Source organism: Lethenteron reissneri, chromosome 69, assembly GCF_015708825.2.
Source record: "Lethenteron reissneri isolate LAM-NWPU_2019-01 chromosome 69, ASM1570882v1, whole genome shotgun sequence".
NCBI lineage: Eukaryota > Metazoa > Chordata > Hyperoartia > Petromyzontiformes > Petromyzontidae > Lethenteron > Lethenteron reissneri.
The window spans coordinates 590,704-609,471 of NC_083847.1; the positions used below are offsets into that span (position 1 = coordinate 590,704).

Sequence of the window (18,768 nt, forward strand, 5' to 3'; positions counted from 1 at the left end):
TTTTATTACTTCCCTTCTACGTGACTTTACCGAAAGAACCAAGAATAATAACACTATTATTTTATTATTTCCATTCTACGTGACTTTACCGAAAGAACCAAGAAGATAAATATCTGCAGTCACGAAAGAAGCTTTAAATCGAAATATCACGCTGAATAGTAAACGCCGCGCAACGAAAATAATTTTGGAACTCATCGGATTCCTCCAGCAGAAGTAAAACATTCCGATTCTCAACTTGATGGACGCAGGTAACCCGTGACGTCATCCCGCACCGCGGCATCGATGTCACGGCGGTATCGATGACGTCACAGCGTTATTAGATGCGTCACGGCGGTATCGATGACGTCATAGCGTTGTCGGAGACGTCACGGCGGTATCAATGACGTCATAGCGTTATTAGATGCGTCACAGCGGTATCGATGACGTCATAGCGTTGTCGGAGGCGTCACGGCGGTATCGATGACGTCATAACGTTGTGGGAGGCGTCACGGCGGTATCGATGACGTCATAGCGCTGTCGGAGGCGTCACGGCGGTATCGATGACGTCATAGCGTTGTCGGAGGCGTCACGGCGGAATCGATGACGTCATAGCGTTATCGGAGGCGTCACGGCGGAATCGATGACGTCATAGCGTTGTCGGAGGCGTCACGGCGGAATCGATGACGTCATAGCGTTGTTGGAGGCGTCACGGCGGAATCGATGACGTCATAGCGTTGTCGGAGGCGTCACGGCGGTATCGATGACGTCATAGCGTTATCGGAGGCGTCACGGCGGTATCGATGACGTCATAGCGTTGTCGGAGGCGTCACGGCGGTATCGATGACGTCATGGCGTTGTCGGAGGCGTCACGGCGGTATCGATGACGTCATAGCGAAGTTACATGGCGAGACACGCGAGTGCATATTAGGGTTACTGCAATACGATTTTTCACGATTCGATGCGATTCCAAAGTTCACGATACGATGATTATTGCGACATCGGCGTCCCATAATTTTTGGTTTGTATCGTTTGCGCTCCGCTGTACCATCGGCAAACGACGGAAAAGTAAAAAATTTACTCGAAATTCTAGCTGGCAAGAGGAATCCATTATTTTTGTTGTTGGAATCATCAATACTTGAGGCCCAATGAAAAAAAAATCATTAGCCCCCCACAGCTTGTCTTCTGATGGCGGTAAAAAAAACAAACCTTACAAGCCAAGGCAAAGCTTTGGGCGCCATGGTGACCACGTGGTAACTACCTCGCCTGGTACGCAGGAGGTCGTGGGTTCAATCCCGACCCATACACCACAGTGGCTAGGAGATGTTGACTACCTCGCCTGGTACACAGGAGGTCGTGGGTTCGATCCCAACCCTGATGCTAAGGTGGCTAGATGTTGACTACCTCGCCTGGTATGCAGGAGGTCGTGGCTTCGATCCCAACCCTGATGCTAAGGTGGCTAGGAGATGTTGACTACCTCGCCTGGTGTACAGCAGGTCGTGGCTTCGATTCCAACCCTGACGCTAAGGTGGCTAGGAGATATTGACTACCTCGCCTGGTATGCAGGAGGACGTGGGTTCGATCCCAACTTTGACGACGCCTGCTGCTGTATACTTGGAGTTGCATCTCTAATCATCGTCACGGTGGCTAGGAGATGTTGACTACCTCGCCTGGTGTACAGCAGGTCGTGGCTTCGATCCCAACCCTGACGACGCCTGCTGCTGTATACTTGGAGTCTGCGTCTCTCCCTCTCCTCCGTGGTAGCGTGGATTGTTTTTCTCCAGGTCCTCCGTTTCTTCACTCCACATTTAGAATTTGTGCTCCTGCGATAGATTTCCCAGTTCGTTGGGCTATCGCTTGTGATGTCCAACTCGCTTCTGACGAAATAATAAATCGTCTTTAGTTGTCAGCGGCAGCTGCTGACGATTAGCGGCGATGTCACCAGCCCCCCCCCTGGCAATTACCTCCCGTCCAGCGGCACGTAAGACGGGGGCGACCACTCTTCAAAGCAAACCTTCGCGGGCATCTCAATTGTCCGCGAAAATGGAACCGAAGATTGGCAACGTGAAATCGACGGCTCGCAGATATTGGGGCCCACCCATCCCTGACGATGGAAACAGAAATAAAAAAAAGTCCCGTCAACCGCGCCGCGTCCACTCAACGGCGAGCCTTCAGCTGACCGTTGCGAGCCTTCAGCTGACCGTTGCGAGCCTTCAGCTGACCGTTGCGAGCCTTCAGCTGATCGTTGCGAGCCTTCAGCGGACCGTTGCGAGCCTTCAGCTGACCGTTGCGAGCCTTCAGCTGATCGTTGCGAGCCTTCAGCGGATCGTTGCGAGCCTTCAGCTGACCGTTGCGAGCCTTCAGCTGATCGTTGCAAGCCTTCAGCGGATCGTTGCGAGCCTTCAGCTGACCGTTGCGAGCCTTCAGCTGATCGTTGCAAGCCTTCAGCTGACCGTTGCGAGCCTTCAGCTGACCGTTGCGAGCCTTCAGCGGATCGTTGCGAGCCTTCAGCTGACCGTTGCGAGCCTTCAGCTGACCGTTGCGAGCCTTCAGCTGACCGTTGCGAGCCTTCAGCTGACCGTTGCGAGCCTTCAGCTGACCGTTGCGAGCCTTCAGCTGACCGTTGCGAGCCTTCAGCTGACCGTTGCGACATTGCGAGCTGACGCTTGGATCCCAGTCACCCCAGACACTTAAGCCCCTTGGCGCCAGGCGCTAGGATCCCAGTCACCCCAGACACTTAAGCCCCTTGGCGCCAGGCGCTAGGATCCCAGTCACCCCAGACACTTAAGCCCCTTGGCGCCAGGCGCTAGGATCCCAGGCACCCCAGACACTTAAGCCCCTTGGCGCCAGACACTAGGATCCCAGGCACCCCAGACACTTAAGCCCCTTGGCGCCAGACACTAGGATCCCAGGCACCCCAGACACTTAAGCCCCTTGGCACCAGACACTAGGATCCCAGGCACCCCAGACACTTAAGCCCCTTGGCGCCAGGCGCTAGGATCCCAGGCACCCCAGACACTTAAGCCCCTTGGCGCCAGGCGCTAGGATCCCAGACACTTAAGCCCCTTGGCACCAGACACTAGGATCCCAGGCACCCCAGACACTTAAGCCCCTTGGTGCCAGGCGCTAGGATCCCAGGCACCCCAGACACTTAAGCCCCTTGGCACCAGACACTAGGATCCCAGTCACCCCAGACACTTAAGCCCCTTGGCTCCAGGTGCTAGGATCCCAGGCACCCCAGACACTTAAGCCCCTTGGCGCCAGGCACTAGGATCCCAGGCACCCCAGACACTTAAGCCCCTTGGCACCAGGCGCTGGGATCCCAGGCACCCCAGACACTTAAGCCCCTTGGCTCCAGGCGCTAGGATCCCAGGCACCCCAGACACTTAAGCCCCTTGGCGCCAGGCGCTGGGATCCCAGTCACCCCAGACACTTAAGCCCCTTGGCTCCAGGCGCTAGGATCCCAGTCACCCCAGACACTTAAGCCCCTTGGCACCAGGCGCTGGGATCCCAGGCACCCCAGACACTTAAGCCCCTTGGCTCCAGGCGCTAGGATCCCAGGCACCCCAGACACTTAAGCCCCTTGGCGCCAGGCGCTGGGATCCCAGTCACCCCAGACACTTAAGCCCCTTGGCTCCAGGCGCTAGGATCCCAGTCACCCCAGACACTTAAGCCCCTTGGCGCCAGGCGCTAGGATCCCAGTCACCCCAGACACTTAAGCCCCTTGGCGCCAGGCGCTAGGATCCCAGGCACCCCAGACACTTAAGCCCCTTGGCGCCAGGCGCTGGGATCCCAGTCACCCCAGACACTTAAGCCCCTTGGCTCCAGGCGCTAGGATCCCAGTCACCCCAGACACTTAAGCCCCTTGGCGCCAGGCGCTAGGATCCCAGTCACCCCAGACACTTAAGCCCCTTGGCGCCAGGCGCTAGGATCCCAGGCACCCCAGACACTTAAGCCCCTTGGCTCCAGGCGCTAGGATCCCAGGCACGCCAGACACTTAAGCCCCTTGGCGCCAGGCGCTAGGATCCCAGGCACCCCAGACACTTAAGCCCCTTGGCGCCAGGCGCTAGGATCCCAGGCACCCCAGACAACTAAGCCCCTTGGCGCCACCAACAGGGGGGCTGTGTGTGCTCTGTGAGATATCTGGGGGCGCACACAGCCCCCCACCCCTCGTTGGGGACGAGGCATAAAAGGGCAGCTCCCTGGCCGATCGGGGCCAGTCGCAGCTCAAGACCCAAGGCCCGCCAGCCAGCCGGCTTAGGACCCTGGACCCCCCCCCCCCCTCGTCCCGCTTGTCCTTGTAAGGGCCGGGACGCTGTGTTGTATATTTGGAGTCTGTGGGACTCCCGGCTCTACGTCCTTGTGAGGGCGAGTTCCGAGGAAGCCAGAGTCCAGACCCGCACCTTGGCTGGGTCGGGTCAGGTAGCCTCCCCTAGGGTAGTTGTAGCCAGAGGACCCCAGAGCGTAGCTAGAGTAGGCTGTGTCCCTAGGCTGTGTTCCTAGGCTGTGTTCCTAGGCTGTGTACCTAGGCTGTGTTCCTAGGCTGTGTCCCTAGGCTGTGTCCCTAGGCTGTGTTCCTAGGCTGTGTACCTAGGCTGTGTACCTAGGCTGTGTTCCTAGGCTGTGTACCTAGGCTGTGTACCTAGGCTGTGTCCCTAGGCTGTGTTCCTAGGCTGTGTACCTAGGCTGTGTGCCTAGGCTGTGTGCCTAGGCTGTTTGCCTAGGCTGTGTCGCTAGGCTGTGTACCTAGGCTGTGTACCTAGGCTGTGTACCTAGGCTGTGTGCCTAGGCTGTGTACCTAGGCTGTGTCGCTAGGCTGTGTACCTAGGCTGTGTGCCTAGGCTGTGTACCTAGGCTGTGTGCCTAGGCTGTGTACCTAGGCTGTGTACCTAGGCTGTGCACCTAGGCTGTGTGCCTAGGCTGTGTACCTAGGCTGTGTCGCTAGGCTGTCTACCTAGGCTGTGTACCTAGGCTGTGTCCATAGGCTGTGTACCTAGGCTGTGTACCTAGGCTGTGTACCTAGGCTGTGTACCTAGGCTGTGTCCATAGGCTGTGTACCTAGGCTGTGTACCTAGGCTGTGTACCTAGGCTGTGTATCTAGGCTGTGTATCTAGGCTGTGTACCTAGGCTGTGTCGCTAGGCTGTGTACCTAGGCTGTGTCCATAGGCTGTGTACCTAGGCTGTGTACCTAGGCTGTGTACCTAGGCTGTGTACCTAGGCTGTGTTCCTAGGCTGTGTACCTAGGCTGTGTACCTAGGCTGTGTACCTAGGCTGTGTATCTAGGCTGTGTCGCTAGGCTGTGTACCTAGGCTGTGTCCATAGGCTGTGTACCTAGGCTGTGTACCTAGGCTGTGTACCTAGGCTGTGTACCTAGGCTGTGTTCCTAGGCTGTGTACCTAGGCTGTGTACCTAGGCTGTGTATCTAGGCTGTGTACCTAGGCTGTGTACCTAGGCTGTGTACCTAGGCTGTGTACCTAGGCTGTGTACCTAGGCTGTGTATCTAGGCAGTTGTCCTAGGCTGTGTACCTAGGCTGTGTACCTAGGCTGTGTACCTAGGCTGGTGTATCTAGGCTGGGTACCTAGGCTGTGTATCTAGGCTGTGTACCTAGGCTGTGTACCTAGGCTGTGTATCTAGGCTGTGCCTAGGCTGTGTTCCTAGGCTGTGTACCTAGGCTGTGTTACTAGGCTGGTAATCTAGGCTGTGTACCTAGGCTGTGTCTCTAGGCTGTGTTACCTAGGCTGTGACCTAGGCTGTGTACCTAGGCTGTGTACCTAGGCTGTGTCCTAGGCTGTGTCCTAGGCTGGTACCTAGGCTGTGTACCTAGGCTGTGTACTAGGCTGTGTCCTAGGCTGTGTACCTAGGCGTGTACCTAGGCTGTGTATCTAGGCTGTGTACCTAGGCTGTGTACCTAGGCTGTGTACCTAGGCTGTGTACCTAGGCTGTGTCCTAGGCTGTGTATCTAGGCTGTGTTACCTAGGCTGTGTACCTAGGCTGTGTACCTAGGCTGTGTTATCTAGGCTGTGTACCTAGGCTGTGTACCTAGGCTGTGTATCTAGGCTGTGTACCTAGGCTGTGTTCCTAGGCTGTGTACCTAGGCTGTGTACCTAGGCTCTGCTTGTACCCTAGGCTGTTTACCTAGCTGTGTATCTAGGCTGTGTACCTAGGCTGTGTCCTAGGCTGTGTACCTAGGCTGTGTACCTAGCTGTGTATCTAGGCTGTGTACCTAGGCTGTGTCGCTAGGCTGTGTACCTAGCTGTGTACCTAGGCTGTGTACCTAGGCTGTGTACCTAGGCTGTGTACCTAGGCGGTGTTCCTAGCTTGTACCTAGGCTGTGTACCTAGGCTGTGTATCTAGCTGTGTACCTAGGCTGTGTACCTAGGCTGTGTACCTAGGCTGTGTACCTAGCTGTGTACCTAGGCTGTATACCTAGGCTGTGTACCTTAGGCTGTGTACCTAGGCTGTGTAACCTAGGCCTGTGTAATCTAGGCTGTTTCCTAGCTGTGTACCTAGGCTGTGTACCTAAGCTGTGTATCTAGGCTGTGTACCTAGGCTGTGACCTAGGCTGTGTACCTAGGCTGTGGTACCTAGGCTGTGTCCTAGGCGGTTACCTAGGCGGTGTACCTAGGCTGTGTACCTAGCTGTGTACCTAGGCTGTGTACCTAGGCAGTGTTCCTAGGCTGTGTACCTAGGCTGTGTACCTAGGCTGTGTACCTAGGCTGTGTACCTAGGCAGTGTTCCTAGGCTGTGTACCTAGGCTGTGTACCTAGGCTGTGTACCTAGGCTGTGTTCCTAGGCTGTGTATCTAGGCTGTGTACCTAGGCTGTGTACCTACAGGCTGTATCAGAGTATCAGGACTGTTGGAGTGTTGTATTGTAATAAAGAAGTTACCTCTACAAGTGTCTCCGGAACCCGTTACAATAGTACAAAGATTAAATGAAATACGAAAATCATGGAGTCGTGAAGCAATTGGGACGCCAATTATTCCCAACAAGTATTCAAAGCACTAATTTAATTTGGTCCGAGCGTAAAAAGGCCTCCGCATTTTCATGCCCCTTAGTTTTGTTCAGCAGTGGCTGTCCAAACTCTTCTGCCGTGTCACTCTCTACTTATTTTGTGTATGTTGAATCTCTTCCGCGCTGTACCAATCAGAGATGTGAGGGAGTGTATGGGTCTGTGTAATGAGCCTATGGGTCTGTGAGTCTATGGGTCTCTGTGTGAGCCTATGTGTCTCTGTTCTAGTCAATGGGTCTGTGCGAGTCTACAGGTCTCTTTGCGAGTCTATGGGCCTCTGTGTGAGTCTATGGGACTCTGTGTGAGTCTATGGGTCTCTGTGTGTGTCTATGGGTCTCTGTGTGAGTCTATGGGACTCTGTGTGAGTCTGTGTCTCTGTGTGAGTCTATGGGTCTCTGTGTGAGTCTATGGGTCTCTGTGTGTGTCTATGGGTCTCTGTGTGAGTCTATGGGTCTCTGTTCGAGTCTATGGGTCTCTCTGTGAGTCTATGGGTCTCTGTTCGAGTCTATGGGTCTCTCTGTGAGTCTATTGGTCTCTGTTCGAGTCTATGGGTCTCTGTGTGAGTCTATGGGTCTCTTTGTGAGTCTATGGGTCTCTGTTCGAGTCTATGGGTCTCTGTGCGAGTCTATGGGTCTCTGTGTGAGTCTATGGGTCTCTGTGTGAGTCTATGGGTCTCTTTGCGAGTCTATGGGTCTCTGTTCGAGTCTACGGGTTTCTGTGTGAGTCTATGGGTCTCTGTGTGAGTCTATGGGTCTCTTTGTGAGTCTATGGGTCTCTATGCGAGTCTATGGGTCTCTTTGCGAGTCTATGGGTCTCTGTTCGAGTCTACGGGTTTCTGTGTGAGTCTATGGGTCTCTGTGTGAGTCTATGGGTCTCTTTGTGAGTCTATGGGTCTCTATGCGAGTCTATGGGTCTCTGTGTGAGTCTATGGGTCTCTGTGTGTGTCTATGGGTCTCTGTGTGAGTCAATGTGTCTCTGCGTGAGTCTATGGGTCTCTGTGTGAGTCTATGGGTCTCTGTGTGAGTCTATGGGCCTGTGTGAGTCTATGGGTCTCTGTGTGAGTCTATTGGTCTCTGCGTGAGTCTATGGGTCTCTTTGCGTGAGTCTATGGGTCTTTGTGTGAGTCTATGGGTCTCTGTGTGAGTCTATGGGTCTCTGTGCGAGTCTATGGGTCTCTGTACAAGTCTATGTGTCTCTGTGTGAGTCTATGGGTCTCTTTGTGAGTCTATGGGTCTCTGTGTGAGTCTATGGGTCTCTTTGTGAGTCTATGGGTCTCTGTGCGAGTCTATGGGTCTCTGAGCGAGTCTATGGGTCTCTGTATGAGTCTATGGGTCTCTTTGCGTGAGTCTATGGGTCTCTGTGTGAGTCTATGGGTCTCTGTGTGAGTCTATGAGTCTCTGTGCTAGTCTATGGGTCTCTGTACAAGTCTATGTGTCTCTGTGTGAGTCTATGGGTCTCTTTGTGAGTCTATGGGTCTCTGTGTGAGTCTATGGGTCTCTTTGTGAGTCTATGGGTCTCTGTGCGAGTCTATGGGTCTCTGAGCGAGTCTATGGGTCTCTGTATGAGTCTATGGGTCTCTTTGCGTGAGTCTATGGGTCTCTGTGTGAGTCTATGGGTCTCTGTGTGAGTCTATGAGTCTCTGTGCTAGTCTATGGGTCTCTGTACAAGTCTATGTGTCTCTGTGTGAGTCTATGGGTCTCTTTGTGAGTCTATGGAGAGGATGACATGGAAATATCAGCGGCAGACAACGATGACGATCGCCAACAGTGAAGTGAACTGCTGCTGGAATGCCGTGGACCCATCGGCCTCCTTGAAAGTGGCCCATGGGTACGAGTTGGATCTCTCTCCACGTCCGTGCCAGGGAAGTCTCGCGTCTTTGGTTATAACGTGACGCGCCCCCTGACCCACGTTTGCCACGTCCCCTGACCCACGTTTGCCCCTCCCCCTTGATCCTCGTTTGCCACGACCCCTGACCCACGTTTGCCCCTCCCCTGACCCACGTTTGCCACGTTCCCTGACCCACGTTTGCCACGTCCCCTGATCCACGTTTGCCCCTCCCCCCTGACCCACGTTTGCCACGTCCCCATAATCCGAGGGTGCCACTACCCCCCAAACAACACGTGCCACTACCCCCCAAACAACACGTGCCACTACCCCCCCCAAACAACACGTTGCCACTACCGTGGCAGCGTGTGGCTGTAACCCGCGACCGGGAACGCAAACTCGCGCCCGTTGGCTCGTGGCCGACGTGCCAGCGTGTGCCACTGCTGCTGCTGCTGCTGCTGCGGTGCCAGCGTGTGCCACTGCTGGGCAGCTCCCCGTGCGCCAACTCTGCCGGGCTGCTGCCGCTCCAGGCTGTGCCACTGATGCCGATGGGAGCCGCTGACTCCGACTCCTCCGCCTCCTCCGCTGACTCCGACTCCGCTGACTCCGACTCCGCCGCCTCCTCCTCCGCCGCCTCCGACGCGCACGATGTCGTTGATGATGTTCTCCCTCTGCTCCACGCGCCGCGCCATCTCCGCCTCGTCGGGGTCCGAGAAGACGTCGCGAGGGCGGCGCCGCGAGCCGCCCCTCGTCGTCGTCGTCACCGCGTCGTCATCGTCGTCGTCGTCGCGAGAAGGCGACGCCGGTGACGACGGTGAGGGCGGTGAGGGCGGGGGGGAGGCGCGGAGGGGGGGGTGCGACGGAGGGGACGTGGCGGTGGGGGGCGAGGGGGGCGAGGGGGGGGGAGGGGGGGCGGGGGAGGCGGCGGGCAGACAGGGAGAGGACGGCCGAGACGAGGCCCAGGAAGACGCCGAGGACGAAGACGAGGGCCGCTCGCTCGGGAGCTCCTGGGGGGCACGCCGAGAGGGGGGGGGGCACGTGGGGGGGGGAGGGGGAGACGAGGGGGGAGGGGGGAGGGGAGGAGGAGGGAGTGGAGAAGGGGGGGGAGAGAGGAGGGGGTGGAGGAGGAGTAGGGGGGATGGAATTCCTTTCTAGCTAAGAACCCCTTTCTGCTTGCCCATCACCACGTATATAACCTCCTTTCGATTTAAAGCTTTCGTGACTGCAGGGATTCATCTTCTTGGTTCTTTCGGTAAAGTCACGTAGAAGGGAAGTAATAAAATAATAAAATAATTAAACGTGGTGTTGGACCAGATGACGCCTTTTGGCGTGAGACTAGGCTCTAAGGAAAGCTGTCTCGGGTGTGGACCAATCAACTTCAAGGACCATGTGAGACTAGGCTCTAAGGAAAGCTGTCTCGGGTGTGGACCAATCAATTTCAAGGACAGTGCATACATCATCAGAGTTGTACTTTTGTTTGCATTATGGCTGCAGGTATTGTGGTCTATGCAAACATGACTCCTTGTAAAAAAAGGTTTCAGTTTTGTTGCCAGATAGAAGGGTTAAAAAAACAATTATCATACCTCACCTAGTTTCGATTGAAAGCTTTCGTGACTGCAGCAGGGATTCATCTTCTTGGTTCTTTCGGTAAAGTCACGTAGAAGGGAAATGATAAAATAATAAAAATAAAACATAATAAAATAATTCTCACGACGTTTCGGCCACAACGCAAAAATGCTTAAAATCAAGAATGTGATATAAACTCTTAGAATTTTTTTTTTCTTCGGTAAAGTCCCGTCGGTAAAAACAATAATAATGATAAAATAATAATGAATGAAAATAACTCAATTAAATCACGACGTTTCGGAGGCACTTGGTACAGTAAATTCAGCTGTAACGGTCCCACCTGAAGACGGAGTCTTGTGTTGCCTCCGAAACGTCGTGATTTCATTGAGTTATTTTCATTTATTATTATTTTATTTATTATTTTTATTATTTTTACCTACGTGACTTTACCGAAAAAACATTCCAGTCACGAAAGCTTCAATTCTATAATGAATGTAATATTTGTTGATTTTACTCTGATCACATTTGCAATTTCCCCACACAGACCCAGCCCCCACCGAGGTTGCGTTGGGTCCTATGGACGGATGCCCCCTAACGGCTACAGTCCGTTGGGGAGCGCCATCGTAATACAAACACCGATTTGACGGCTACCCGTACCCGGCCGGGTACGGGTAGCCGTTTGCGACCCTGGTGCGGCCGGGTACGGGTACGGGTAGGGTAGGGTACGGGTAGGGTACGGGTTGGGTAGGGTACGGGTAGGGACGGGTAGGGTACGGGTAGGGTAGGGTACGGGTAGGGTACGGTAGGGTACGGGTAGGGTAGGGTGGGTACGGGTAGGGTACGGGTAGGGTACGGGTAGGGTAGGGTAGGGTACGGGTTAGGGTACGGGTAGGGTAGGGTCGGGTAGGGTACGGGTAGGGTACGGGTAGGGTAGGGTACGGGTAGGGTAGGGTACGGGTAGGGTACGGGTAGGGTAGGGTAGGGTACGGGTAGGGTACGGGTAGGGTACGGGTAGGGTAGGGTAGGGTACGGGTAGGGTACGGGTAGGGTACGGGTAGGGTACGGGTAGGGTACGGGTAGGGTACGGGTAGGGTAGGGGTACGGGTAGGGTAGGGTACGGGTAGGGTTACGGGTAGGGTAGGGTACGGGTAGGGTACGGGTAGGGTATGGGTAGGGTAGGGTACGGTACGGGTACGGGTACGGGTACGGGTAGGGTAGGGTAGGGTACGGGTACGGGTAGGGTACGGGTAGGGTACGGGTAGGGTACGGGTAGGGTAGGGGTACGGGTAGGGTACGGGTAGGGTATGGGTAGGGTACGGGTACGGGTAGGGTACGGGTAGGGTACGGGTAGGGGTAGGGTACGGGTAGGGTACGGGTAGGGGTAGGGTACGGGTAGGGTACGGGTACGGGTAGGGTACGGGTACGGGTAGGGTACGGGTAGGGTACGGGTAGGGTAGGGTACGGGTAGGGTACGGGTAGGGTACGGGTAGGGTAGGGTAGGGTACGGGTAGTGTAGGGTACGGGTAGGGTACGGGTAGGGTACGGGTAGGGTACGGGTAGGGTAGGGTACGGGTAGGGTAGGGTACGGGTAGGGTACGGGTAGGGTACGGGTAGGGTACGGGTACCCGTTTGCGACCCTGGTGTGGCCGAGTACGGGTAAGGAATCAAAACCCGTTTGCGACCTCTGACACAAATGCACAGGCTGGAGACATTATAACCGGTCTAGGGTGTTCTCTCAAGCAGGCTGAACGAACACGGCAGCAATTAAAACTTTCGTGCGGGGAATTCAAATTCTTTGGTGCTTTCGGTAAAGTCCACGTAGATAGGATTTTTTTTTTTAATGAAGTGAAAATAAATAAAAATAAAACAAACACCGTCGCGGTTTTTGTTAGATTTGCATTTGTATTACTATTTTGTTATTGAATACTATTTTTATTATTTTATTATTTCCCTTCTACGTGAATTTACCGAAAGAACCGAGAATACGCAGCAGCAATTGTCAATACAATAGGAGACGAAAATATTAAGATCGAATATTTTTTGGTAACTGTAATCAGGATCAGAATATTGCATTTATACTGCAGGAGGAATCCGATGAGCTATGAAGCTCTGGACCAGTAAGTGGTAGGGGTAGAGGCGGGGTGAGTGGTAGGGGTAGAGGCGGGGTGAGTGGTAGGGGTAGAGGCGGGGTGAGTGGTAGGGGTAGAGGCGGGGTGAGTGGTAGGGGTAGAGGCGGGGTGAGTGGTAGGGGTAGAGGCAGGGTGAGTGGTAGGGGTAGAGGCGGGGTGAGTGGTAGGGGTAGAGGCGGGGTGAGTGGTAGGGGTAGAGGCAGGGTGAGTGGTAGGGGTAGAGGCGGGGTGAGTGGTAGGGGTAGAGGCGGGGTGAGTGGTAGGGGTAGAGGCAGGGTGAGTGGTAGGGGTAGAGGCGGGGTGAGTGGTAGGGGTAGAGGCGGGGTGAGTGGTAGGGGTAGAGGCGGGGGTGAGTGGTAGGGGTAGAGGCAGGGTGAGTGGTAGGGGTAGAGGCGGGGTGAGTGGTAGGGGTAGAGGCGGGGTGAGTGGTAGGGGTAGAGGCAGGGTGAGTGGTAGGGGTAGAGGCGGGGTGAGTGGTAGGGTAGAGGTGGGGTGAGTGGTAGGGGTAGAGGCAGGGTGAGTGGTCGGGGTAGAGGCAGGGTGAGTGGTAGGGGTAGAGGCAGGGTGAGTGGTCGGGGTAGAGGCAGGGTGAGTGGTAGGGGTAGAGGCAGGGTGAGTGGTAGAGGTAGAGGCGGGGTGAGTGGTAGAGGTAGAGGCGGGGTGAGTGGTAGGGGTAGAGGCGGGGTGAGTGGTAGGGGTAGAGGCGGGGTGAGTGGTAGAGGTAGAGGCGGGGTGAGTGGTAGAGGTAGAGGCGGGGTGAGTGGTAGAGGTAGAGGCGGGGTGAGTGGTAGGGGTAGAGGCGGGGTGAGTGGTAGGGGTAGAGGCGGGGTGAGTGGTAGGGGTAGAGGCAGGGTGAGTGGTAGGGGTAGAGGCGGGGTGAGTGGTAGGGGTAGAGGCGGGGTGAGTGGTAGGGGTAGAGGCGGGGTGAGTGGTAGGAGTAGTGACAGGGTGAGTGGTAGGGGTAGAGGCGGGGTGAGTGGTAGGGGTAGTGACAGGGTGAGTGGTAGGGGTAGAGGCGGGGTGAGTGGTAGGGGTAGAGGCAGGGTGAGTGGTAGGGGTAGAGGCAGGGTGAGTGGTAGGGGTAGAGGCGGGGTGAGTGGTAGGGGTAGAGGCGGGGTGAGTGGTAGGGGTAGAGGCGGGGTGAGTGGTAGGGGTAGAGGCGGGGTGAGTGGTAGGGGTAGAGGCAGGGTGAGTGGTAGGGGTAGAGGCAGGGTGAGTGGTAGGGGTAGAGGCAGGGTGAGTGGTAGGGGTAGAGGCGGGGTGAGTGGTAGGGGTAGAGGCAGGGTGAGTGGTAGGGGTAGAGGCGGGGTGAGTGGTAGGGGTAGAGGCGGGGTGAGTGAGTGGTAGGGGTAGAGGCGGGGTGAGTGGTAGGGTAGAGGCAGGGTGAGTGGTAGGGGTAGAGCGGGTGAGTGTAGGGTAGGGGTGAGTGGTAGGGTAGAGGCGGGGTGAGTGGTAGGGGTAGAGGCAGGGTGAGTGGTAGGGGTAGAGGCGGGGTGAGTGGTAGGGGTAGAGGCGGGTGAGTGGTAGGGGTAGAGGCAGGGTGAGTGGTAGGGGTAGAGGCAGGGTGAGTGGTAGGGGTAGAGGCAGGGTGAGTGGTAGGGGTAGAGGCAGGGTGAGTGGAAGGGGTAGAGGCGGGGTGAGTGGTAGGGGTAGAGGCGGGGTGAGTGGTAGTGACAGGGTGAGTGGTAGGGGTAGAGGCAGGGTGAGTGGTAGGGGTAGAGGCGGGGTGAGTGGTAGGGGTAGAGGCGGGGTGAGTGGTAGGGGTAGAGGCGGGGTGAGTGGTAGGGTGAGTGGTAGGGGTGGAGGCAGTGTGAGTGGTAGGGGTGGAGGCAGGGTGAGTGGTAGGGGTCAAGGCGGTGTGAGTGGTAGGCGTAGAGGCAGTTGCATCTCAAATCGGCGGTGTAAACCTTACCTCGTATGTATCCATATACGGCCAAGGTACTGGTAAACGTTACCAAAGCAACCATGTCTCCTGGTCACGTGAGTCCTAGACACAAAAGAAACATCATCGTCATCATGATCAGAGCGGTAGGCAGCGTACGGCACGAAAGAAGCTCAACACGAGGTGTAACATCTGTAAACATGACTAGTTCATTGTACAATAACACAGGTCAACAAAAAAAACATGTTTTTCTGGCCTAGACTAGATTCAGGGTGCTGATTCCAAATCTGATCTCAGATTTGCTCCATCACATCTCATTTTAAATCCTTTATATTAAGTTCGCTTGCTTGCTTACGTGCTTGCTTGCTTACGACCGTGCAAATCTTTCGGTCGTTTTTTAACCCACTTCCCGTGATCCAATCGAGCTGACATTTTGCACACAGACTCGTTGTGTGACAATTAAGTTTCGTGAAAAAAATCAAAATTTTACACTGTTTAGGGAAAACAAATTAAATATTTAATTACCAATTGCTTAATGGTGGCAGACAATCATCTGACCCATAGGTGGCAGCCATCTCAAGCCAGAGGACGAGAGGACTCTAGCCGCCACGCATATAAAGGATTTATAGTGAAAAACTTTGTTTTTACGGGTTTACTTATTATGCTATCGGCATACCCCATTTGCATTGATTTTACCCGAAATTAACTCTGTCACTTATGATTGCAAGTTGTTGCGAGTCAGTTGACTGCTTTAGTGTTACAATATGGTGCTGTATTGTTAGGATAGTGTGTTTCTAATATCATTTTATGTAGATATCCACATTCATTTCATATTTTTCTTCTGCAGTTTTTATTGAAAATGCAATATTTGATATCTCAAAAACCTGATGTGCTAGACAAAAACTGATGCCACATTTGGAATCAGCACCCATAAAATTACCTTGCAACCGTTGGAATTACCTCATGCCAGAAAAAGTGTGTTGACCAGTGATAATCAGAAGTGTTGTACCCTTTATGGGAATAAAGGATGTCTAAACACCAAGGCCGTAGCCCCCCAGAAAAAAAAATCTAAATTTCAAAACGAATTTCCTGCCATTTTCTGCCTAAAATATTAAAAAAATCGCCAACACATGGGATAGACTTCTTACTTATTTTGTACAACAATGTCTAACGGTGTATTGTATAACATTGCTCTGGTTTGTTTTGCATTTTTAACCTTTTCTTGTTTCATTGTCTATGTAATGGCAGAGATCAGGGATTAATAAAGTACAACCATAACCACAATCATATACACAGAAATCTATTTTATAGCAATATATTAGCGGGGGGGGGGGACATTTTGAGCTTATTTGAATATTGGGGGGATGTGCATATTCTTGGTTCTTTCGGTAAAGTCACGTAGAAGGGAAAAGCTTTAAATCAAAAGATGATGCATTGTGTAGGGCACCCAGTACTGCATTAAGCACACACACACACAGCACATTGCAAACACACATTGACAGAATCCATGGCGTTTGTCATTGCAACCCACTGAACTCCAAGCGTCAAGACTTCTTATCTCTGGTTTCACCAGCAGTGTCAGACCAGAGAAGAACGTCAAAAGTTGACCAGTACCAGCACAATGCCACTCGAATCAGTGCGTCTCTAACTCGGGGTGAGCAGCAGCAGCAATGGGAACCTATTCACCACCCACCCACCCATTCACCCACCCACCCACCCACTCACTCACCCACCCACCCATCCATTCACCCACCCACCATTCACCCTCCCACCCACCCATTCACCCACCCACCCACTCACCCACCCACCCACCCACCCATTCACCCACCCACCCACCAACCCACCCATTCACCCACCCACCCATTCAACCACCCACCCACCCATTCACCCACCCACCCATTCACCCACCCACCCACCCATTCACCCACCCACCCATTCAACCACCCACCCATTCACCCACCCACCCATTCACCCACCCATTCACCCACCCACCCATTCACCCACCCACCCATTCACCCACCCACCCATTCACCCACCCACTCACCCACCCATTCACCCACCCACCCACTCAACAGTTTTTTGGCAGTGTCAAAGTATGAAAAATAATCAACGTTGTTTTTATCCTTTATGATAATACAATAGGGCTTGTGTTAAGACGTTCACACAGATGATACATTATCAAGATGATGGCTTGTGTTGCAAGTCGAAACGTCGTGAGAATTTAATTGTTTTATATTTTTTATAATTGTATTATTTCCCTTCTACGTGACTTTACCGAAAGAACCAAGACTATGAATCCATGCAGTCACGAAAGCTTCAAATCAAAAGATGATACATTGTGTAGGGCACCCAGTACTGCATTAACCACACATACACACACAGCACATTGCAAACACACATTGACAGAATCCATGGAATTTGTCTTTGCAACCCACTGAACTCCAAGCGTCAAGACTTCTTGTCTCTGGTTTCACCAGCAGTGTCAGATCAGAGAAGAACGTCAAAAGTTGACCAGTACCAGCACAATGCACTCGTATCAGAGCGTCTCTAACTCGGGGTGAGCAGCAGCAATTCAATGGGAACCCATTCACCCACCCACCCACCCATTCACCCACCCACCCACCCATTAAATCACCCACCCACCCATTCACCCACCCACCCATTCACTCACCCACCCACCCATTCAACCACGCACCCACCCATTCACTCACCCACCCACCCATTCAACCACCCACCCACCCATTCACCCACCCACCCACCAACCCACCCACCCACCAACCCACCCACCAACCCACCCACCCACCCATTCACTCACCCACCCCCACCCACCCCCACCCATTCAACCACCCACCCACCCATTCACCCACCCATTCACCCACCCACCAACCCACCCACCAACCCACCCATTCACCCACCCACCCATTCACCCACCCATTCAACCACCCACCCACTCATTCACCCACCCACCCACTCATTCAACCACCCACCCACCCACCCATTCACCCACCCAACCATTCACACACCCACCCATTCACCCACCCACCCACTCACCCACCCACCCATTTACCCACCCACCCATTCAACCACCCACTCACCCACCCACCCACCCACTCACCCACCCACCATTCACCCACCCACCCACCCATTCACCCACCCACCCACCAACCCACCCACCCACCAACCCACCCACCAACCCACCCATTCACCCATTCACCCACTCACCCACCCATTCACCCACCCACCCATTCACCCACCCACCAACCCACCCACCCACCCATTCACCCACCCACCCACCCATTCACCCACCCACCCACCCATTCACCCACCCACCAACCTACCCACCCACCCACTCATTGACCCACCCACCAACCCACCCACCCACTCACCCACCCACCCATTCACCCACCAACCCATCCACTCAACAATTTTGTGTCAGTGTCAGAATATGAAAAATAATCAACTTAGTTGTTTTATTATCCTTCATGATGATACAATAGGGCTTGTGTTAAGACGTCCACACAGATGATACATTATCATGATGATTGCTTGTGTTGCAAGTCGAAACGTCGTGAGAATTTAATTGTTTCATATTTTTAATAATTGTATTATTTCCCTTCTACGTGACTTTACCGAAAGAACCAAGAATATGAATCCATGCAGTCACGAAAGGTTTATGATAGATTGTGCAAGGCACCCAGTACTGCATTAACCACACACACACAGCACATTGCAAACACACATTGACAGAATCCATGGCATGTGTCATTGCAACCCACTGAACTCCAAGCAGAAAGCTTCGTTAGGGTCGAGAGAACGACCTTAAACGTCGGACATCCTCCTCCTTCCTCACCTCGATCAGAGCGAGGCGAGAGAAGCGTTCCAGATGTTGGTCTCCCCCATTCCTTTGAGTTTGGTGGTTGGTGGTGGTGGTGACACGAATTTTTTGCGTTATATTTGTGTGTGTGCGCGTATGTCACAACAGTTATTATTAGTTGTTTTAAAACAAAGTTAGCGAAGAAACGCTTCGGTCGAGGGGTAAGTTTTATTTTCTTACAAATGTGTGTGCAACTTTGTGCGCGCGTTGAGGTCTTTGTGCGAACTTTTAAATCGTAGTAATAATTAGATAAATAAATGCGCCCTGACATTCCTTACCCCTTCGATTCGACGATTCTCTTAACTTTGTACTCTGAAGCAGGAATCGATTATTTGGACATGCGAAACCGGGAATGTCTGCCGGCGAGTTGTTTAAATAAATAAAAACAACCTCCAACAAAATATTGCTTTGCCCCTACAAGTTAAACGTGGCGATGTGGAAGAATAGTTTAAAAAAAAAATTAAAAAAATACTTTCTTAATAATGTTTATTTCCCGGATCGAATC

The 18,768-nt window shown here is 53.5% G+C and overlaps 2 long non-coding RNA genes across 2 annotated transcripts; both read right to left on the minus strand.

Annotated features, from left to right (window-relative positions):
* Positions 1-57: 57 nt before the first annotated feature.
* LOC133360612 (uncharacterized) lies at positions 58-4,738 on the minus strand. Its single transcript, XR_009757287.1, has 2 exons — positions 1,642-4,738; positions 58-1,453 (listed from the first exon to the last, which is right to left on the minus strand). It is a non-coding gene; the product is annotated as an uncharacterized LOC133360612 (long non-coding RNA).
* Positions 4,739-9,681: 4,943 nt separating this feature from the next.
* Positions 9,682-18,539, minus strand: LOC133360603 (uncharacterized). The gene is made up of 3 exons (XR_009757284.1): positions 18,240-18,539; positions 14,420-14,494; positions 9,682-9,819 (listed from the first exon to the last, which is right to left on the minus strand). It is a non-coding gene; the product is annotated as an uncharacterized LOC133360603 (long non-coding RNA).
* Between the last annotated feature and the right edge of the window lie 229 nt (positions 18,540-18,768).